The sequence below is a fragment of the Tinamus guttatus genome, unplaced genomic scaffold (assembly GCF_059628265.1).
Source record: "Tinamus guttatus ecotype Peru unplaced genomic scaffold, ASM5962826v1 Tinamus_guttatus_pri_ptg000374l, whole genome shotgun sequence".
Lineage (NCBI taxonomy): Eukaryota > Metazoa > Chordata > Aves > Tinamiformes > Tinamidae > Tinamus > Tinamus guttatus.
The window spans coordinates 447,118-469,037 of record NW_028288908.1 but is presented as its reverse complement, the minus strand read 5'-3'; the positions used below and the strand labels follow the sequence as shown (position 1 = coordinate 469,037).

At 39.5% G+C, this 21,920-nt stretch overlaps 1 pseudogene across 1 annotated transcript in view; it reads right to left on the bottom strand.

The window, feature by feature from the left end:
• Positions 1-12,280: 12,280 nt before the first annotated feature.
• The window catches only part of LOC104566650 (uncharacterized protein KIAA0825-like), a 284,921-nt pseudogene continuing 275,281 nt past the window's right edge, over positions 12,281-21,920 (bottom strand). The window contains exon 14 of the transcript XR_015913687.1: positions 12,281-12,509. The product of XR_015913687.1 is annotated as an uncharacterized protein KIAA0825-like (transcript). The remainder of the gene's footprint in view (positions 12,510-21,920) is intronic.

Sequence of the window (21,920 nt, the reverse complement as noted above, 5' to 3'; positions counted from 1 at the left end):
TGTGCCTTCACCACGCTCTGGAGTATTACTGTTCTGGCCTTGCAAAGTGAAGTTCGGGGCTCATTCAGATTAGAAATAGTCACAGTTTTCTGTTGTGCTTGGATCAGTTTCCTGATTTGTTTCTCCATGAAACTGAGGGCCCTCACCAATAAACAAACAAAAACCAAACAACAATAAAAATGTTGCTTAAGTCAAAAATTTTGGACATATATTTTAGTTGCATACACCGAAGTGGTGAATGTTGTGGAAGAATTGTTTGAAAGCAGGAACTGAGAGGAAAACTAGGGCCTAACAGAAGTTTTGGCATTACAAAGATTGCTTGGGGTGATACACAGTTGCCACTTCCAGGATGGTTGGTACGCACGGACTCAGCTCCTCCACGGTTCCCCAGGCAACACAATCTGCCCTCCTCGCAGCTGCAAAGGGGAGTAATGGAAGATGGAGCAGAGTGAAGACACTGCAGCCAAACTCTGTTGCACTCCCTGTGCTGGGCTGCAGCTAAGCTGCACAGTAGCTGTCCAAGCAGAGATATACGATAACTTGTCCAGTGAGGAGCTAGCAAAGGTGGCTAATCACTCCTTTCAGATGAACTTTGCTTGAACTTTGCTCATTATAATGTGAAAACCACACCTCCATCCCAAAAGTTACCCGCTTCCGAGGTACGACCACCCCTCACTGAGCATGCGCTCTAGATTTTCACTTGACTGTACCTTTAAATGAAAGCGAGAAACTTTTTCACCAATCAATAACAATATTAAGTATGACTCTAGTCACTCAAGCTCCACCTGAATGTAAAGAAAAGTATAAAAGGTGAACTCAAGAGGAAAAAGAGGAGGGAAGAATCCATTGTAACTCTGGGGTCAGTCGACAGGCTGATCCCTCTTTCCTCCCCTCGGGTTGGGATGGTGCCTGAGGAGACTCGAGACTGAGAGCCCTCTCCCATCTTCTGGGGTGAGTGATGATTGCACATTTGTACATCAGAGCTAGCTAAAACCCCACGCTCTAGTAGAGAATTTCCTGTACTGATATCCGAAACCTGCTTTGAATAAATCATACTGTTTGTGAACTCAACTACTTGTTTGGGGGGAGGCGATCGGACCTACAGTTGACAGACTGTTGGTGAATCCGATACTGCCAGAGTCGAGCTTATAGTTGATCACACTATTTGGGAACTCGATTCGCTCCTAGGAAGGCGATCGGACCTACGGTCCACAGACTGTTCATGAATCCGGTACTGCCAGTCAGGCATATAGCTAACACAATATTTGATATCTCCTCCCCCCCCCCCCCCCCCCCCCACCACTATGGCTTTCAAACTGCAACATTTTACAAATGTCCAGTAAGTTACAGACCTGGTTAAAACCTATGGGCGAACTCAGCATTTTTTGTGCCGTTCTTTTTCTGGGTAGCCTCTTTTCCCTGGCAATAGAGGCAGCACAGGCAACATGAGATGGCTCGAGCCGCGCAGAAGGAACCTTCTCTGTGTAAATTCTCCCGCCAGCGCTTAGCAGAGGTAGAGGGCTCCCCTTAGAGGGCTGAACTCCGCCAGGCAGCGTGAGCCCAGGCACTGAAAGAACAACCTGCTCCCCTAGATGCAAACAGAAAGCGGGGTTAAGTCACAGCAGTGCTACCGGGGGTAGATCATGTCACTCTAACACTGTCACAGTCTCTTACACAAGACAGATTCAATACATTTAATATATTTAAATCAAAGTAAAGGTTTTGATGCAATTCCCCATAGAGGAATATTAATGCAGGTGGGGATGATGATAATTCAGACTTCTCACGTGTAGCCCTATTCAGGTGTTAACTAACACATTATCTGATCCTGGTAGCTGTCTCCCAGATTTCTTCCCCCACCCAGACATTAACCATCAATAACAGTCCTGATGACTGCATCCTGATGGGGAGATAAGGTGTGTACACCAGCCAACAGTCATTTCTGAATTGAAAGAATGACTATCAGTCAATCATCTTATCCCATAAATACGGGGACAGCCCAAGAGCCCATTGAGCTCTCCTTGCATGGCAGTGGGCTGCATGCCAGGATCTCCCCTTGAGCAGGGACGCCTCTCAAGGATACTCCTCGAGGTTAAGAGATCCTTCCCACTACAGATTTGCAGTAAGTGACTATAGCGCACTTCTCTTTTTTCTGAACTTGTAAACTTTACTTTGTAACTGTGCACAAATCCCTTAGACATAAACCGTTGACCAGGTCTGGGACTAGGACTGGATCCAGCCGCACCCAGACTCCTCTCAGAAGGAGTTTGGAAAGCAAGGGGGTCCAATCTGAACCCCGTGACCCAATGGGAGGGTGTCCTTGGTAATTCTGTGTGTATCTTGAACCTCCATACAGTAACTAATAAGTGACCTTGCCATAGAATCTCGTGAAACCACTGTTATTACCAATAAAGCCTATTCCTATTTCTTTCCCATGAGTGAAGTGCTTTGTGTCACTCACTCCCACCACCACTCATTCTGTGACAAAGGTAGATAGGAAGTTGGCTCAAGAAGACCTACAAAAGCGTAAGCTTATCAGCTATCAGGTGGGAGATAAGATTAGCAGGAGCAGTCATTAGCAGCTGTCATTAGCTTTTGAACAGGGTATGTGCAAAATATTCATTAATGAGATAGAGATAAGAATTTGACATGTGCCCATGAAATTTGCAGATGACACTAAATCGAAAGGTATTACCAGTAATGATATTGCCTAGAATGATAGAAATGGGAGGAAAATTAATAGTAGAAAGAAAGCATAAGGACAACAACAATAAACCTTTGCTATGAACTCATCAGTTAGGGCAGGGAAGACCCAATTTCTGTGCCTTGCCACAATGGTTAAACCAACAGACAGTCAAGGATCTGCAGCAGTGAATCAGTTCTCTCCTCTCTAGTGTGAGCCAGACATCTACCGTGCATTTGCCTCAAATGAGACCTTTCTGTTCCGTAGCTTTTGCTTTTCCCTCCCCAAATGTACACAATAAAACAAAAGACAGATGCTTTCTACCTCACCCATGGAACAGTTATAAAATTTAATTTGAAAGAGATGGAGTTTCAAAGAGAAAAAAATCTCAATTGATGATCATGTGATCATCATTCTGCTCCACTGAAAACAGCAAAGAGAAAATTAAAAAGTCAGTCTAGAACAAGTCCTGGAGACTTTCAGGACATGCTAATAAAAGGTTGCACAGCCTGGAAGGAAGTGGCCCAGAGCACTCAGGGAATCTGCTGAAGGGGATGACTGGCTCTTCAACTAGCTGCCTTCAGCACAGAGAGGAGAAAACAAGAAAAGTTGCTCTCACTGCAGCTGCAGGCTGAATGACAAACAGGGAATTTGCAGTGCTGTCAGTATGAATATTTTTTTTTTTTTTGTAATTTAATCACAAAATGTAATGCAAAAGCATCATATCCAACACAGGAAGAGTTATTTTAGACTGCATCATCATATCTAAGTAGTAGCACACCAGGGGAACTAAATATTTGTAGTGCCTATGACAAGTGATCGTGGTCTGAAGACAGTTCTTATTGCAGTAACATAAATACAGTAGTGCTTTAACAGGGCTTGGTTCGGGTGGATGAAAAAATGACGTCTCATCAACTTGAAAAATTGAACAGAAAAATTGAATGAAAATATTATGAATTAACCCATTTTGAACCCCCAAATGTGAGAATATACCGCTTAATTCAAGAGCAGTGATAACAGGAAAGAAGCTCTTAAGGTGATAAGCATAAACACATAACAAACAGATGAAAAAGGAAGTTGTTAACAAATACCAAGAAAACTAGGAATTACTGGAATTTTAGGTGAGACATGAGTCAAATAAAAGTAGAAAAAGCTGCCAGTTGCAGCATTTTTGTTCCCTCTCTCTGCAGTATATTCTTTATGGTATACTCTTTGTCGCTCTGGATTTTTATTTGTTTCTATTGATTTTATTGATAGTTTTTTTTTTCTTTTTTTTTTTTCTAAAAGCTGCCCGCAAAACTTCAGCTGGCACAAAGACACTGAAACATAAAGCAAGATAGGATGAGAAATTCGGAATGACAGAAGGTGCCTTGTCTTCTTTTCTTCCTATTTTTTTATACCATCCGCTCACAATTTAAACTTTATCTCCTCCAGATGACACACAGAAGGTGGGCAGGATTTTAGAAGCAGCTGATAGATGATCGTAGCAAGTAGAATGTCTGATTTTAATAGCTATCCTGCAATGCAACTCTCACAAGCAGTTGTTAAATCCTCCTGTGGCTCAGTGATGCTAGAACACCACAGTCCTTCCCTCAGGAGTAGCCACATTGCTGCGTTCAGCATCTGATACCATGCAGTATTAACATCCTTAGTTCTCAGAGAGATAATTGCTGGTTAAAAGCACTTTAAACCTCCCAGGCATGGTTAGCAGCAGGCACCCAAGTATGCTAAGATTGATCACTTTGTATTTGATTTTAGATAAGTCTAGATTTATCCTTACAATAATGGTTGTTTGTAACACTTGAGCTTTGTATCAAATTTTAAAAATGAACAAGGTGACCTAGTTTAGGAACTGTTTGATGTGACAAAAGGATGTAAGGTAGCAGGATTGAAACGAGCCACATTAATAAATCCATTTCTTCTCTTCTTTACAACTCTCTCTGTCGTGTTACGTGCTTCATGATAAACCACCATGCTGTTTAAAGTCACGCACTCCATTTCTACAGTAGAGTCCTCACTATTGAGCACCAGCCCCAACTCTTGCCAGTCTACAGATTTGGAGCACATACTTTTCTTTTTGTTTTAATCTTAACAATTAGACTTGTTGAAGACGAAGGCTACTATTTTAAAATAGTAGGGTTAAAAAACAAGCAGGAGCTGTGAGTCTTGGGAAAAATTATCTCATGTCCTCTAGGACACAGAAGATGCTTTATGGATAAATCCAAAAGGAAAAATGGCGGAAGAAAAAAAAATCTCTCTAGAATTCTATTTGTAATTCCTTCCCATTTGTTCTTGTGGCCTGACATTGATGGAATAGGCTTTTTTTTTTTTTTTTGTAGGGTATATAAATACACAGAATACATTTAATGAAAAATAAAAATCTATAAAGTTTTCCTGGGAAATATAATTATACCTTTGATAAACACTTTTCACAAAAATTAAATCAGAAAATTTAAAAAATATATATTACGAAATAATGAAAACTCATGATAAAACAGTATTGTTCCCGAGTACTCTGCAAGGCTTAAAAACCTTTCTTCCTTTTTGCTTGCAAGTTTTCCTCCTTTAATTCCAAATTCTTACTCTGCTTGTTGTTTACACTCTGCATGTGTTTCTTATGTCTTATTCTTGGGTAATTTATTTTGGTTCCTGTTATTGTGCCAAAAGGATGATACACAAATATTCTCAAATTTGTCTTCGGCAGTTCTTGCAGGAACTCAAACATACATAAATCTGTCATGACATTCATTCTTATGCTTGATTATATATTCCTGATAACTTCTACAGTCTGTTATGTCTTTGTTTTTCACTTATTGCTTTTGCATTTATTGTAAAGATTAAATATACATGATCTATATTTCAAGTTTGCACTCCTAAATCTTTGATCCTGTATATAGTTGTTCAAAGAAAATGCCAGACTGATATGAAAAGCTTTGGTGCGATGAAACAAAGATTGAAAGCAATTCTATTGGCAGAACTTCATGTCTGTGTTCCACTCCGTAAATATGTGGGTTTATGATGTAAAACTTGCAAAGTTATTTCACTGCTGTTACATGTGCAAACAATTGTACTTTGAATTTTGAAATATTAGATCTCAATATATTATTATGTGATTTATTTTTGTGAGAACATACTTAGAATAACTATATTTTTTCTGTTCCAAACTATCAATCCCTCAACTCCACAAATTATCTTTAAATAAATTATGCACGTTAGAACAGATGACTGCTCCAGTCATCTTTTTAATTGTACAACTGCCATCTAACCAATTTGCGTACACATAATATGGAAAATGAAATACATGCATCTCTTTTGTTATGCAGTTTAAGTCCACCTTTTTTGAGTTGGAAAAAATAAGATCCCTAAATAGGCACAGTATGTAGGATATCACCATTTTTCTATTCTTCCCACTGGATAAAAGGAATAATACAGTTATCACAGTGACCTGACAAAGAGGAACTAAGAAATCTTGTTAATGGTAGATTATTTTAGTGAAGAGATTTATATTGAATGAACATCTATAGCACCTATGGCCATTGTAGGTAGACACCTTTTACAAAGACTAAACCCACAAATTACTTCTGCCACCAACAGCTAGTGACTTGATCAATGCCCAAACTCCTGCAGCAGATTATCATCATATATTGACCAAGAATCACTCCAAATAGAAAGAAAGAAACCTAAGCAAAAACAATATATAAAATATCCACTCCCCTTTCTCTTCTCCCCCTTTAAAAAGCAAAGTAAACCAATAAACTCTCACAAAATAGACGCACATCTTACCTGGAAGCTCAACGGATCGGAGGTCTGACCAAATCCCAAGGAATGTAGGGCTGTGTGGGCATAAGGAAGAGCAGGGTCTCAAGGCGGTGAGCCAGAAGACATTTATTAAGGCATTAGCATACATACTTATAGTAAATTATCCGGATATAGTACCTTATTTGTCTACAAGCATGTGAAACACAGTTACTAATAAACCAATAATCTAAAGGCTTATATTAAAGCTACCCAATCAGCTTCTTGGTCACGTAGCAGATGGACACTTGTTTGTTGCTCCTTGTTTTGCTGATAGCACACCTGCACTGCCGTCCTTGAAGTTAGTTACTCTGCTGACAAGACACCCTGTACTACTGTTAACAAGACGTCCCGTGTAACTGTCCTTGAAGCAGGCCTCCACAGGGCTGGAGACAAAAGCCTTAACCAAAATGCCTCAACTGCCAGGCCCGGAGAATGACCTCTCCTACCTCATCTGTCCACGCTGTACGTACTTCAGGACAGTTGCTCACTCTTTATGTGCACTTCTTAGTAAGGTGTGATCCCAGCCCTAGCTGGAAACCCCAGGAGCTGTCATAAAGTTCATAGCTTTGCCAAAACTGGGGCTTGAGGGAAAGGGGCAGGAAGGGGAAGGAAATATAATGAAAGGGTGGCAAAGCTGGTAGCTTTTGGTTCACAAATCCAGGAATGGTAAAGTGATAGGCACATAGAGTGCCTTTCAAAACAGGAAAAAATAAACGCATTTTCTGACTCATTAGTTCAAAAGTGTCTATGTGCCGGTAGCAGAATTCTCACAGAAGTGCCAAGTTGTTCAGTGATGCTGATCAGGACCCCAGATAGTTAGCTGAAATAAAAAGCATCTACCTTGTTCTCGTTGATTATTTGTCTGGAGAAAAGGCCAAAAAGATGAACACTATGCATTTGTGTTGCATGAATGAGCGTTGCATTGTTGTTGTTATATGCATTCGTGTTGCATTAATGCAACAACCTCCACCAGTCTGTCCAGTCAAAAAGGGAATGGACATGTATGGAATCGGTGAGCCTTAACTGGAATAGGAAAAGCCAAAAACAGACCTTTTCCCTTGGAATAGAAACTCTTCAGAGGGAATGTTCAGCCATCGATTTCCTGAACTTACTGCATACCTACAGGTAGAATTCCAACCAGAGCTATTTCATTCCCAAAGCCACATCTGTTTTACTATAGAAAGTAATGTTTGCTATTCCATACACCAGACAAAAAACATCGGTTATTTCCACCTCTATGTGAAGAACCCAGAGCTGTCATGCCTCCCAAATCCTGGTCCCATTTTCCAGAGAGAAAACATAATCTTAGTCTACATAATAAAATCCATTTAAATCGTGTCTATTATATGGAGTGGGAGAAATCCATAAACTGTCCAGAACGTAAGAGTACAACTCTGTAAAGGTGCTAAGAATTTATATGTAAAGAGGAAATTCCAGAAGTGAAAATGACTGTTGCATTTCTTGTGTGATAGCTTTGCATGGGGTCTGTTTGAATTTTACATTTAATACATTCTTGGTTCACTAGGACTCCATATCTGATTTGAGAAGGCATACAGCTTTATTGATATGTAAATAGATGTTTGAAGATTGGGAAAGCAGATGCGCTATAGATTTTCAAGTGTAAATTAAAAACTCAGAGAACTTAAAGGAAATACAATCTAGGGAAGAATACATTCATTTTTTAGTAACTAGCTCACAAACAATGGCACATACAAATAGCTCCCCATTATCCCAGGTGTTGCGGTTTGAAGGGGGGGGGGGCAAATTTGGTAAGAGATGAATCCCCATGCGTTCCAGCTGATCCTCAAAGGTTAGAGGGACTGGGGGCGGCTGGACTCATCTCTTAATAGGGATACCAAATACTGTGTTAGCTATGTGCCCGACTCTAGCAGCATCGGATTCACCCACAGTCTGCTGACCGTTGGTCCGATTGCCTTCCTAGGAGTGAATCGAGTTCCCCAATAGTGTGATCAACTATAAGCTCGACTCTGGCAGTATTGGATTCACCCACAGTCTGATGACTGTAGGTCCGATCGCCTTCAAGACAAGTGGTCAGGTTCACAAATAGCACAATTTATTCAAATGCAACATTTAAAAAAAAAAACAGCTTTCGGGTGTCAGTACAGGAAATTCTCTACTACAGTGTGGGGTCCTTAGCTAGTGCCTAGTGTACAAATGCGCAATCATCACTCACCCAGAAGATGGGAGATGGCTCTCAGTCTTGAGGAGTCTCCTTGGGCGGTGTCCTGACCCGAGTGGGGGGAAAGGGGTTCGGCCTGTCGACTGATCCAGAAGTTATGATGGAGTCCTCCCTCTCTCCTCTTCCTTCTTCCTTCCTCGTTCATTCCCCCCCATCCCCCACTTAGTTCTCCTTTTATATATTTTCTTTTACATCCAGGTGGAGCTTGAGTGACTCTAGTCATATTTACTTTTGTTATTAATCTAGAGAGCATGCTCAGTGAGGAGTGATCGTGTATTGGTATTATAATGGGATTAGGAGGAGAAGAAGCCCGAGCAAAGTTTATCAGATGGAACTGATCTGCCACTATCCTTGGCCCATCAGCTGTGTGGCAACACCAGGCTGCCACCTCTGCAGGGAGTACACCAGAGCTTGGTTGCAGTGTCTTCACTCCGCTCCACCCTCCATTCATTCTTATTAGTATGGGCTAGGAGGGCAGATTGTGTTGCCTAGGGAGAAGTATTTTCTGCACATACCAACCATCCTGGAAGTGGTAACTGTCTCTCACCTCAAGCAAGCCTCTGTAATGCCAAAACTTCTGTCAGGCTCCATCTTTCTCCAAGTCCCCCCTCTTCTCAAGCAATTCTCTCACGCCAGGTAACACTGGTAGCTTAGAACAATAGCAAAACTCAGGTATTACTCCTAGAGTTGGGAGCAGGAGTATTCAGACAACCTTAAATCTGAAATAATAACCCATGAGACCTACGCTGGTTTAAGTCTCTATGACAGTTAATCTAGACCATGAATGGTCTTTCTGTCATCCTTGAAAGACAAAAATTGAGGTGGAAAGCAAAGTAGAGTCAAGATGACATATGAAGAGCTCTGTGATACTTTTTCTATACTGAGGTCAAATATCCCAAAGTAAATAGACTTTTAGGTAAAAAGCACAGATTATGGGGTGACAAATTAAGTGCTTGCATGTTAAGTAACTAATGATCTAACTAACCAAAGGTTAGAGACCAAAGGTACAGGCAAATGGTAGCTCACACTTGCCTATTTCCTGGGCCTTAGATTTAATAGTTTCAGAGTTTCTGCTTCCAACAATCCCGCTGCTTACAACAGGGATAACTGCTACAGAGAAGCAGCTTTGCACTATCCAGGACCTACTCAAGTGCTATACGCTTTCTTACAGGTCTTCTGGTTGCCATCAAGTTACTCTCTCATTTCATGGGTAATACACAATAGGTCTAATCCTATTAATACTATCCTAGTCTTTTGACTGTTGTCTTTAATGTTGGGATAGTGTCTTTTACTAAAAAAGAGTGCACATATTTTTAAGGAGTTCCATAAAATAGTTTTATGTCAGTACCTAATTGGTATCTTACTGTAGAAAAGAGTCAGTAGTATTTTGCGAAGACCTCCTAGCTGAGAGGAAAATGGAATATTTCTGTAAGAGGAAACTAATTAGAAGTCAGGCCTCATGCCTACCTTGTACTGCTGTGAGGGTGTAGAGATAAATTAAAGAACATCCATTTACCATCATGAATATTTCTAGAATAAATAGCTTTGTTGCCTGTGGTCTCTACAAATGTCCTCTGCTGGAATAAAACATGATCTATGGGAGACTGTTTGTGAGGAAAGGAGTTATTAAAAGACAGGGCTATGCCTTAATGCCCGTCTTTTTTCTTTTTTTTTTTCCACCCAAATTCTCTCTTTTCTGCTTCTTCAGTTTGATTACTTTTAATGTTATCTCACTTTTGTCTTACTTCTAATTTTATTAACTTCATTTCAAAAGTATCAAGATGTTAAGGTTGGAGCACCCTGAGCTGGATACTGAGCAAACATAATTAGAGATATTCCTTGCCATGAATTCTCTCATTGAAGCTGAAGTTCAGTAAAGAGAGCATAGTACAGTTTAAAAAAAAAAAAAAAGTGAGAATTAGGTATAAGTAATAACACACTACGTGGCTTGTGCTATCTAGTCCAATTAATTTGTAAAAAGGTCTCCGACTCAGGTCTTCGAGCATGACTCGAAGCACGTATGCCTCATTTGTCAGCATATTGCACCTGCCACCATAGGCAATCCCTGTCACCAGGTTCTAAGCCTTAAAACCACAACTAATCTTTTAAAGTTGAAATACAGAGCAAGGAAAAATTTTTTCCCCCTTCGTCACTTCTTTATGATCTGACTATCTTAATGGCAGAGGAAAAGGTCCATTTCTTTTTATAAATAATATCCTAAACATTTTTGAAATACCAGTGCCTCACTTCCCTTTCACTGATGCAGTTTTGTAATAAGATCTCTAGAGACTTGTGAGGTGCAGCAGTCCTCATTTTCATTTTAAATGGTCCAATATTTTATACACCTGATAAAGAAGACCAATTAAGATGAGGAAATACTGCATTTCAGATTAGATGCTATGCCAGCATTACTGTTATGGTCTCCCATGATGCTACTGAAGCCTTTAGGGAAAAGAAAAGGATTCTTTGGGCTCAGCTCTTCAGTGTTAACATCACTGTAAACTAACATTCATTCTGCTCAAGTGGTCTGAGTTATGCCCACAATAGCATCCATGAGAAGCAGCAGTGCTCTAGCAGGGGGAACAGGCCCAGCTGCAGCTCAGGTTAGAGCCTTGTCAAGCTCTTGCCAGGATCCTTCATCAAGCAGAGGAAAGGGTTACCTGGAACCTCCAATAAAAGAAGCAAACAGAAAAATAATGGACTATATTTACAGAGCTACACCTTTTGTATAAAAACTATTTCCACGACAGCCACCTATCTATTCAAATAGCTATTTTTAATCTTTGAGGAATATCTTTTACTAAAAAGAAAAAAAAAAGTTTAATATTGGGGAAATGAATATATCAGATTAATTTTTAAATGACATTTTACTATATCAGAAACAAATGCTGAATTCATTATTATTTTGACTTCTCAGATCGCTAGGGAACTCACTAGAATACTTTGAGCACTCCCTGTGCATAAACTTTTTGTTTGTTTGTTTGGTTGGTTGGTTTTTGATAAAAAGATGCATCTCAAAACCTTAAATGCTGCTAACAGGTTTCACTATAATGTGCCTTTTAAACCATAGCTTACAGGATGTTGAGTTAGGAATATTTTGCCTTCATGAGAGCAATAAAGGCTGGTGCAGTTTTGCTTCTTCTCTCAGAGCAGCTCACAAAGGACCCTGTACTAAGAGGAAACTGTAGACCTATGGCTGATGCCTGTCCCTTCTCATACTTTTGGGATGATTTAGTGTCAATACTAACTAGAACACGAGCACCAAGGGAGAAAAAAAGCCACCTGAGCTCTGATCTGACACTACCTTGCTGCAGGCTGACTGTGGCTCTGGTAGATACAAACATATCAGCAATTTTTGCTTAGAACATGTCCACAGGAATATCATTTTTAGAAGCCACTGTGAGTTCTAGAATTTTAAAACAGTTCTTGGGTTGTCATTTGGGTTTCTGCCTCCAGAGTATCAAGATGCACCTGAGTCCTTTTGAGACACGCACATTTTCATCTATTGTGGCTTGCCTTGTACGTGTGGTAGCAGTTGCGGCTTGAATGGGGTGATTAGACAATAACAGGGGAACATTCTTTAGTTTAAAAATTCCTACTCACGATATATATTCCCAAGCTTTACAGTCCTGTCAGTTATAACTATAACTATTAAGTTAATCATGTAGAATTCAGAAAAAGGTGCTATCTGAAATCTGTCAAAGTAATTATTCTTCTTTATCCTCTGAGGTAGGAGTGTTCTGGGCGAAACAAACATTTTTTTTAAGTAAGTGTTCCACCATGGCTTTCTCGTCATCTTCAAGATCTGCACCTTCCCTCATCTCCCACCTGAAAGAAAAATAACTTATTAATGTTCTTACGCATTTTTAAACCGATTTTAGAACAAGCAAGACGGTAAAAAAAAATGTTATAATCAATTCATTGCTCCCCAAACTGTGGTATACATCTGCTGAAATTACTGAATCATACAAAATACAACCCCCAAAAGTGTCGTCCAACTCCACTAGTATGTTTGTGAGACAACTGACACAAACTGTCAAAACTACACCAAAATCTTACTCATATCTAGTGTATTGGTGCATTCAAAGATTTAACGTGAATGATCATCATTCTCTTCAGCAAAACCACAGCCTGGCATAGCTATCATCCCAAAAAATAATGTATCACAATCCTCCCTTTCTCCATGTCAATGCTCAACTCCAACTTAGGACAAAATTCTAATACAATTGAAACCGAAAAGGAAAAAGTGAAAAATAACAAGATGATGATTTTGCTCTTGTTTAGCAGCTGAATCAAAACATCTTAAGGGTCACACAGCATCCTCTAGCAAAAAAAAAAAAAAAAAAAAAAAAAAAAAAAAGGTAATAAATGCAGAAATATTGCCAGATATGTAGCCAGTTAAACACAGTCCCCCTTTAAGAAAGTGGAGGAAAGCAGATTGCCTCCTCTCACATTATGCCTTTGGTAAGCTCAGTAACATGATCTCTTTTGTGAAATTTTGAAGATTTTCAAGAGCTTGACATCCCTTCAATATTAATCTCTTTCTGTTCTAGACGGATAATGAAGTGTAGGCTCACAATTCATACCAGGCAAAGACAAAATGTAAAGCATACAAGCAGCACAATTACCGAATACAGAAATCAGATTTCCAAGTATTAAATACAGTAGACTCTAACTAATCCACAGGAGGATTCTATAAAGTAGGAGACAGAGAGAGGAACAGAAAGACAAGGACTGCTTTCAGGAGACTAATGTGAGAGCAACATTTTAATCCTGCCCTCACACTTTTTATGTGCTCATTCAGACTGCAAAATGCCAGGTTTGCACCATTTGACTATGCAACTTTACAGATTGGTGAATAAATCAAACAGAATATGGAATGATGGGATGAGTACATTGCATTCATCACACATTGCAAAAAAGGGCAATCATTATTGGCAGGAAGGTATGATGTTTATCTTTTGTAACTATATTTAAAAGCTTACTAAAACCAGTAAAAGTAGCATTGTGTAGTATAATTTTATAGGTAAAGTACATCTAGGAAAAATATATTCAATGAACATGCATATATCTGTCATGTATATACATGACATATATTTGTCAGGCCTTTACCTTAAAAAAAATGAATCTGACAGCTAACATTACTTCCTGGCCTGAGTAAATAGCAGAAGTAGCAGAGCATACTCTGCATGAAATGATATACACTCTACATCTGCGATCAAAGTGTTGCAGTAATTGATAATACCCCAACGGCCCTCCTATCATACTTCCCTTCATTGGAATATTACTATTAGCTACAAGTAATTACTATTATGGCTGCCTGCTTCACTTTCTCATTTATGAGATGTTTACAACATCTGGCCATGCGAGCCAATTCCTCGCGTAAGCATCCCCGATGAATGCTGACCAACAAGGCGCCTGGCTTCCTCCTTCCCTTTCGCTAATGTACCAAGGAGCCTCTTCAAACCTAGGAAGAGGCAGTGCAGCCCTTAATTTGAATTTATGGTCCTTGGAGTCACTCTAAACCACCACTTTACCAGTCCAATTGATTCATTTTAATTAATATGATTTGCTGAATGTTTTCAAGTTAGAGGGGTTTCCTCAGAAAGAAGACAACTACAATTGCTAAATGGAATACATTTAAAACAGTTATTACTTGAAATATAACACACAGGAAATAAGCAGTCTTTGCTAATGGAAGCTTAACTTAACAATAAATCAGCAGATTCCTTTTAAAGATGGTGACTTCATACTTGTCAGCACATTTCATTGAATCTGAAATGTTACTGTTGGTAAAAATCTTCAATGTCATCCAGTTTGGACATTCTTTAGTGTTCACTTTATGAAAGTTATTACTAACACATTACATTATCATTTTATCAAAAAGTATCTATTTTTAAAGCATTTAAACAAGTCCAATGAGGATAAAAATGTCTCCCATGCATTTGCTTAACAGTATCCATAAATTAAAGATCTAGGAAAGGAGCTTGACAAACACCTGGTCGCTCATCTAATTTTTGAAATAGTTCCACTCTTATGTGTAAAGTCTGCAGAGGGTGTTGGTTTTTAAGAGACTATTGGGCAGCGTGTGAGAAGACCCCGGCCTATCTTCGCTGTTCTAAGTGGGATGCCAAACAGGTGTCTGCGCTCAAATGGAGAGAGAGTCAACATTTACTATTCCAAAATTTGTCCAAAATGGAACATGTTTTACTAGCAGATCTAAAATGTGTGACAATTGTTTTGGCAATAGTAATTGGCTCAAATCCAGCCTTGCAGTAGCCGGTTCAAGCAAAGTGAATGAAATATTACCATCATGAATTACTTTCAAAATACCAGCTTCATTATCTGAACAGGCAACCTGCAACTTCTGTTATTTCAAATTATTAGTAACTTGGCTCTAAGAGACTTCCAAATAGCTTGATTGGCATATATTTATTTTAGTGTGGCTGTATTTTGGAAGATTAAATTAAATTGGCATTCCAAAAGCATACTGGAGATACCTGAACCTATCCATCATACCACCGTCTATATTTTGCCTGCAGTTCGTTTAATCACAACATGAATTTGTGAAAATTGGTAAGCCCAGAAATTTGGTAAACCCAACTTTCAGGACATTCTTCAGATTTAAAGGAAAGCATACATTTAGTATAAAATATCATCACTTTTGTAAGCTTTAGGCTGGAATTGCAAAAGGACAGTTTTCAAGCCACTAGTATTTGTGAACTTGTAGAATGAAACATCTGAAATATTTCTTTTCAAATTTGCAGAAATAACGAATAATGCACGTGACATTTCTGTGCACATCTGAACAGAATTGCCTATAAACTTTTCACCATATGCTGTCCCTCTCTGTGTTGCTTGTGGCTAGTCAAGGACAAAAACCCTAGCAACATATCTTTTATTCAGCTAGATAGATACAGCAATGCTTTTGCACAGATAAATAAAGAAATCAGTGATTTTTTTTTTTTTTTTTTTTTTTTTTTGCTATTAGATGAGCCTAGATTGTGGCTTAGGGCATGAGGTCAAACAGGACAGTCAGCACAAGTAGAGCTTTTGATTTCCCTGCTATATAAAAGGCAAGAGAGGAAGATGTCTTGGCTTGTGCATCTGTAAGCGAATGCAGTGCCTTAGGAAGATCCAAGGATTCCCCAGGTTTCCTTAGCAAAGTATAAACGTGCTATCCTTGCTTATAATTAGCATCAATACATCTAGCTATATATAGATCTATACTGTTCCACAATACTTCCATCTCTCAACTATAAAAAAAGCTAAATAAGCAGTAAACATGTTTGCAGAGATAAATCTGTTTCTACACATCTTTTAAAAAGCATGCAGAGCATTTTAGCATGAGTGTATTTAATATATGTTCATACATTAACTGCATTGATTTTCTGTTGCAATATTGCATATATTTTGTAACTTGCACATATATTTATATGGAGGCATATAAAAAATAAATAAGAATAAGTATTTAGGTGCTTTTTGATCAAAAGGAAGTATATGCAGTTAATGCCAAAGCAGTGGCATACTAAATCAGAAGTGTAACATATCCAGCAATCTCCATATGGAGATTTTCAGAAGCAGCAGAGATTTTACCTGTTGCAGATTGCTGCCTTTTAAGAGGTTTCATTAAGGAGTTTATTCCTTAAGATTACTCCCTAATAGACTTACAATAGATAGTATTTGATTAATTACTAAGTTTATTCCATACCTTTAAGAAGTGTAAAAAGGTTAGAGGGAAAAAGCTTTGTAAAAAATGACAGTTAGCATGAATAAAACTTTTTAAAATCTCAGAGGCATTTTAAACTTCAAAAAATCTCCTTATTGGCACTATTTGAGAGACTGAGCATGTCGTTTTTGGAAAAGTAAATTTGCAGAGAAGGTCACCCCAGTATTTATAGTAGAATGTTATGCATTCATAGTAATGCCTATGTAGTTTTTTGACATCTGCTGCATCTTCCTAATGCTTTGAGCAAAGTTACATGATAATTAATTACATGGAATAAAAATAAATAGAAACTGCAGTTGTTGGAATTAAAAGGGGTCTTTGGCATATGACTGCCATATCCATATTATTTCCTACAGAAAACCTGGTATTTGGGTCCTCGTGTATGGAACTTATTGTCAAACAATGAAAACTTTAATTGTACAGCTGTGTATTAGCTGAAAATATGCATTTTCAAACTTAATGATATTAAAATAGCTAAATTTAATCATTAGTACTTACTGAGATAATAAGATGACAGTATTCATATCTAATCGAAATCAGACATCGACTGCCATTCAAATACCCTAACACAGGTAAATATTCAGACCCCAAGCACACAAGCTCTTGAGCTTATCTATTATCATGTGGTGAGTTAGCACTGGAAAGCTTTACAGAAGCACTATATTTTCAAGAGAAATTCTGGTAAAAAAAAACAAGCAATCCTAAAGAAAGAATGTATTTTTTTTTGCCCTCCCAGGTATTATATAAGAAGGAAATAAGGCAACAGTGAGAAAAGGACAGAAAAAGATGCTTAAAGTTAAATGGAATTATAAGTTAATGTGATTTAAGAGATGATTCATGTAACTTAGATGAAAATATTTTCTACATATTCATATTTTTCTTCCATAAATAATTGCTATAATTTTCAAACTTCTGCCTGAATGCATTTTTTTCTTAAAAATAATGCTATGAGCTGAAAGAGCGAAAAAGGAAGTGACAATGTCTTTATAAACAACTAATAGAAACAATTTTGTGATGAAAAACTAAATTCCTCCCAGTATTTTACTGCAGATTTTCTGTAAGGAATTTAGGGTTTTAGCCCTAATATGCTCTATGGCATATTCTCTTATATTATGTGATGTGCTTGCAGTTGTGGTGGTCTCCCCCTTCAACAGGTCCTTAAGTCCCTCAATTTTTAAGGAGTATTTTTCAATTTTAAGTACATCCCCTGTAACCTATGTAACTTGAGGAAAAGAGAAATAATAAATTGTACTTTCTCTGAAAGAGGTTTTCTCCCTGTGCTTGCTCTTCATGGAACATAATTAATATTAGTAGTGTAAAATATTAGTATCTGATGATGACGAGACTGACCATTTGTTTTCAGGTCTTGATAGAGAAAGCTACGAGTGATAAAGCAGGCATGAAGTAGAAGTGGCTATTCTGGCCAATAAAAACTGTGTTTTTATCTTTTGTAATATCCATGCTAGGCTAGTTATAAGCCATTATCACACAGCCTAATCTCATACCTGTATTGTGCGGAAAATCTCGCTGTCAAGAACTGAATGTCCAAAAGGAGACAGAGGAGTCCTAAAACTTTATTCAAATAAAGGGAGAGTCCACCGGGCATATCCCTGTGGGGTCTCTCAAATTGCTGGGGGACGCAGCCCCCCTTTTATCCTAATTTCCTGACCGAGGGACGCCCTCTCCTTTTCCCCATTGGCCAAGGTACTCAGAAGTTACAGCCTTCCCGGCCCGCCTACACCGAACTCCAGCCTCCCGCCATCTGTTCTCACCTGAGGTCACCAACTCCTTTGTCCCACCTTGCTGAAGAATGTGGGGGAATTGCCCTATTTCCCTCCTTTGTAAAGGCCCCCATCTCCTTGCAGATGGCTCTTTTTGTCACACTCCCTCATGGCTCCACTCAGTCTCCCCTCCCTTTGTCCTGCTCTTCAGCCAAACTGTGGAGAAATCCCCTTATTGATGAATACATAAACTTGAGCATTCCGCTCAGAAAGGACCTCCCTGTAGCGCTAAGTCTGACGGAAAGGACCTCCAGGTAGCGCTAAGTCCAACGGAAAGGACTAGGTCTGAAGGAAAGGACCTACCGGGTAGCGCTAAAGTCTGATGGAAAGGACCAGGTTTGACGGAAAGGACCATTGAAATCTCACTGGTGAGTACTATGGGACAGTGGGGAACAAAAGGGGTGGCGACCCCGACATGGACATCCAGGGAGAGCAGCGAAGGGAAGGCAAAAGAGGGTGCTGGGAAAAGGAATGATGACCTCAACTTATCCCCATATAGTCCCTTGGGGAGACTTTTGGGGGTTTGGGATAACTTGTGCATTCCCCCAGAAATAACCAAGGAACTAATGATAAAATATTGTTTTGTTTGGCCAGAATATAAGTTACCAGGGGGATTTAGGTGGCCCCCTGTAGGGTCGGACGACGATCCTGGTCTTTGTCAGGTTTTGTGCCAGTATCTCAGTGATACTGAGAAGGGTCTCATCGAGAAAGAATGTGCGTCAATATGGTTAAGGGCAACATCTAGAGGAATCTATGTAACAAAAGAGAGAGGCAATCTGCTGAGGGGTTGGAGTTGATGGCTGGATTGGGAATGTCAATTGATATTGTGGGGGATGATAAAGAAGTTAGCACTACTGTAACTTTGTGCAAAGTGTCTGATAAAGCTAGGCTGAAGTGAACTCAGAAGTGTGGGCAGTTCCAGGAAAATGATAAAACAGCAATTGACATGGACAATCCTCCTGCAAGGATACACCAAGGCACCGGTCCTATTTGGACAAGCCTTGCAGAAAATACTGAAGGAATTTATCCCACCCCCAGGAGCCAGGTTATTGCAGTATGACTTGCCCCTATCAGGTGAACAAGAGAGGGTGGTGAAGGAAACTGCTGTATATATATATTTGGGGCATATTTTGGCTGGAGGTTTAACCCAAAACAGCCCCAATGTTGTGGTATGGACATGAGAAGGAGAACAGAGCTTTAGAAAATTAGAAGATAAATTGACCAAGTCTTTGGCTTTAGCTCTTCGGGATACAGAGAAAGAATTTGAATTATATGTGGATGTCAAACAGAGCCATGGCAAGGGAATTTTAGTGCAAAAGCATGGGGTCATGAGAATACCAATAGCTTATTTTTCTAAAATGTTAGACCCAGTGGCTAAGGGGTGGCCTTATTGTCTGCAGAATTGCACAGGTACGGCCCTAATGGTAACTGAGGTCCAAAAACTGACCACAGGGGGATCCCATGTTGTAAAGGTCCCATACCTGGTCAGGGCCTTGCTACCTGAAGGGGCTTCTGAATGGATGACAAGATTTAAAATTAAGAAGTGGGGGAGGGTTTAACCCAGCTTCTTGCCTGACTGGCCCCAAGGGAGAAGCACGGAGGGTGGCGTATCTCCAGACTTGACCTAGGAAAGATTTGAGATATATTCCTTGGCCAGATGGGGACAATGTGTTTTCATGATTGCCCTAGGGATTCAATGGGACTTGCATACCCCTTGGCATCCTCAGAGTTCTGGTAGAGTGGAAAGGATGAACGGGAACATTAAAAAGCATCTTTTAAAATTTGTGTTAGAAACTAAGATGCCGTGGACACGACTTCTCCCATTAGCTTTAGCAAGAATAAGATCAAAACCAAGGGGAGACATTCAGCTGTCCCCCTTTGAAATAATGTTTGGGATTCCCTATCCTGCTAACACCCAACCTGGCAAGGAGGTGGAGATAAGTGATATATATATTTAAAGCAATATGTGGCCAGAATACTTTCTCTTGTGAAGTCTCTCCGACAGGAAGCCCAGCTTGCACAGACCCTCCCCTTGGATTTTGCAGTCCATGATATCCAACCAGGGGATTGGGTCTTGGAAAAAGAATGGAAAGAAGCACCACTGCTAGCAAAGTGGCGTGGACCTTACCAGGTATTACTAAACACAGAAACATCAATCAAGACAGCTGAGCATGGATGGACTCATCATACCAGAGTTAAGATTTCCAAGACTCCAGAAGTCTGGACTTCTCAGTTGAAGGAAGAGGATGGAAAGCCCCGGCTAACTCTCCGTAGATCTGTACCGCTGGCTGGGAGTGGGTCTGGAAAATAAACGCTGGGTTGCTGGGTCTGTGGGAGTCCAGGAGAGGGCGTCCCTCAGTCGGGAAATTAGGATAAAAGGGGGGCTGCATCCCCCAGCAATTTGAGAGACCCCACAGGGATATGCCCGGTGGACTCTCCCTTTATTCGAATAAAGTTTTAGGACTCCTCTGTCTCCTTTTTGGACATTCAGTTCTTGACAGCGAGATTTTCCACACAGTATTGAGCTCTTGTTGATTTTGGTGAGAATTGAAACACATGTGGAAGAAGCAGCCATTAACCCTTTTTATCAGATATTTATTTATATCTGAAACAGCTGTGTGGAATCTGGTATATTTTGATAGTTCTACTATTGGAGATGTCTTGTGACAAGTGGGTTATCTGAAGTCAGTTGTAGGGATTAAATAGTTAATGTAGAGTGTGCTAATAAGCTAGTCAATACTTAGTCTCAAAGTGCAAGGACTCTTGAAAAATGGCATGACAGGTGGCTCTGCATGGAGGGGTTGCCTATCTGCAAGGACTCCTGATATATGGCAGGTCAGGACATTCTGCATGAAGGGGTTGCCTATCCAGGTGTCCCAGTCAGCAATAAAATATAGATAACATTGACATGAAAGCAGAACAGGAAAACGAGAGGGGGAACATTTTTGGGGTAAGAACGGTATAAAAGAGGGACGACCGAAGCGGTCGGGGTCCGTGGTGTGACCCCTGCGTGGGAAAGCCCGGACCCCAGCTAGCTGGTAATACTTATTATCTTTCTCCTATTATTAAAAAGCACAATATATCGATGGTGTTTGCCTCTTTCTCCGTCAATTCGAAAACCGGACCCAACACAGTCCATTCACGAGCCCTGAAACTGAGGACACTTGAGCTTTATGTGGTACAATCTTGCCCTCCATAGATTTATTTAATTTATATTCATCCTGAGCGAGAGGAATACCGTGTCTGGCAATCCTGCCTTGCTGCCATCTCTAATAGTTCACCATCCTCATTGAAGACGGAACACACATTTTCCTCTCTCTCTTTTGAAATGTAGAAAAAGATATATTAAAATTACTCAAATGTATTGATTCCCTAAGAAGATCTATTCAGAATCTTATTTTGAATTAAAATAACTATTTACATTTAAATGTATTAAAATACTGCCAATAAAACTGGTAGTATTCCCTACATCAAGCTACAATGGGTAGAGAAATTATGCTGTTACAGAAAATAAAGCATCTTGCTGCCAGTTTGTGGAGCATTTTAGTCAATTATCTTCTTCCATCATGAAATTCTTGATGGACACAATAGCAGATTAGTCTTGCAGGCAGTGAAATAATAGTTTCAGCTATGACTTCCATGTTACATTTCACCAGGAGACTGGAAATCGCAGCAGCTGGTATCGTTTGCCATTTTTAAGTGTTAGAAGAATGTACATATCTAAGTTTT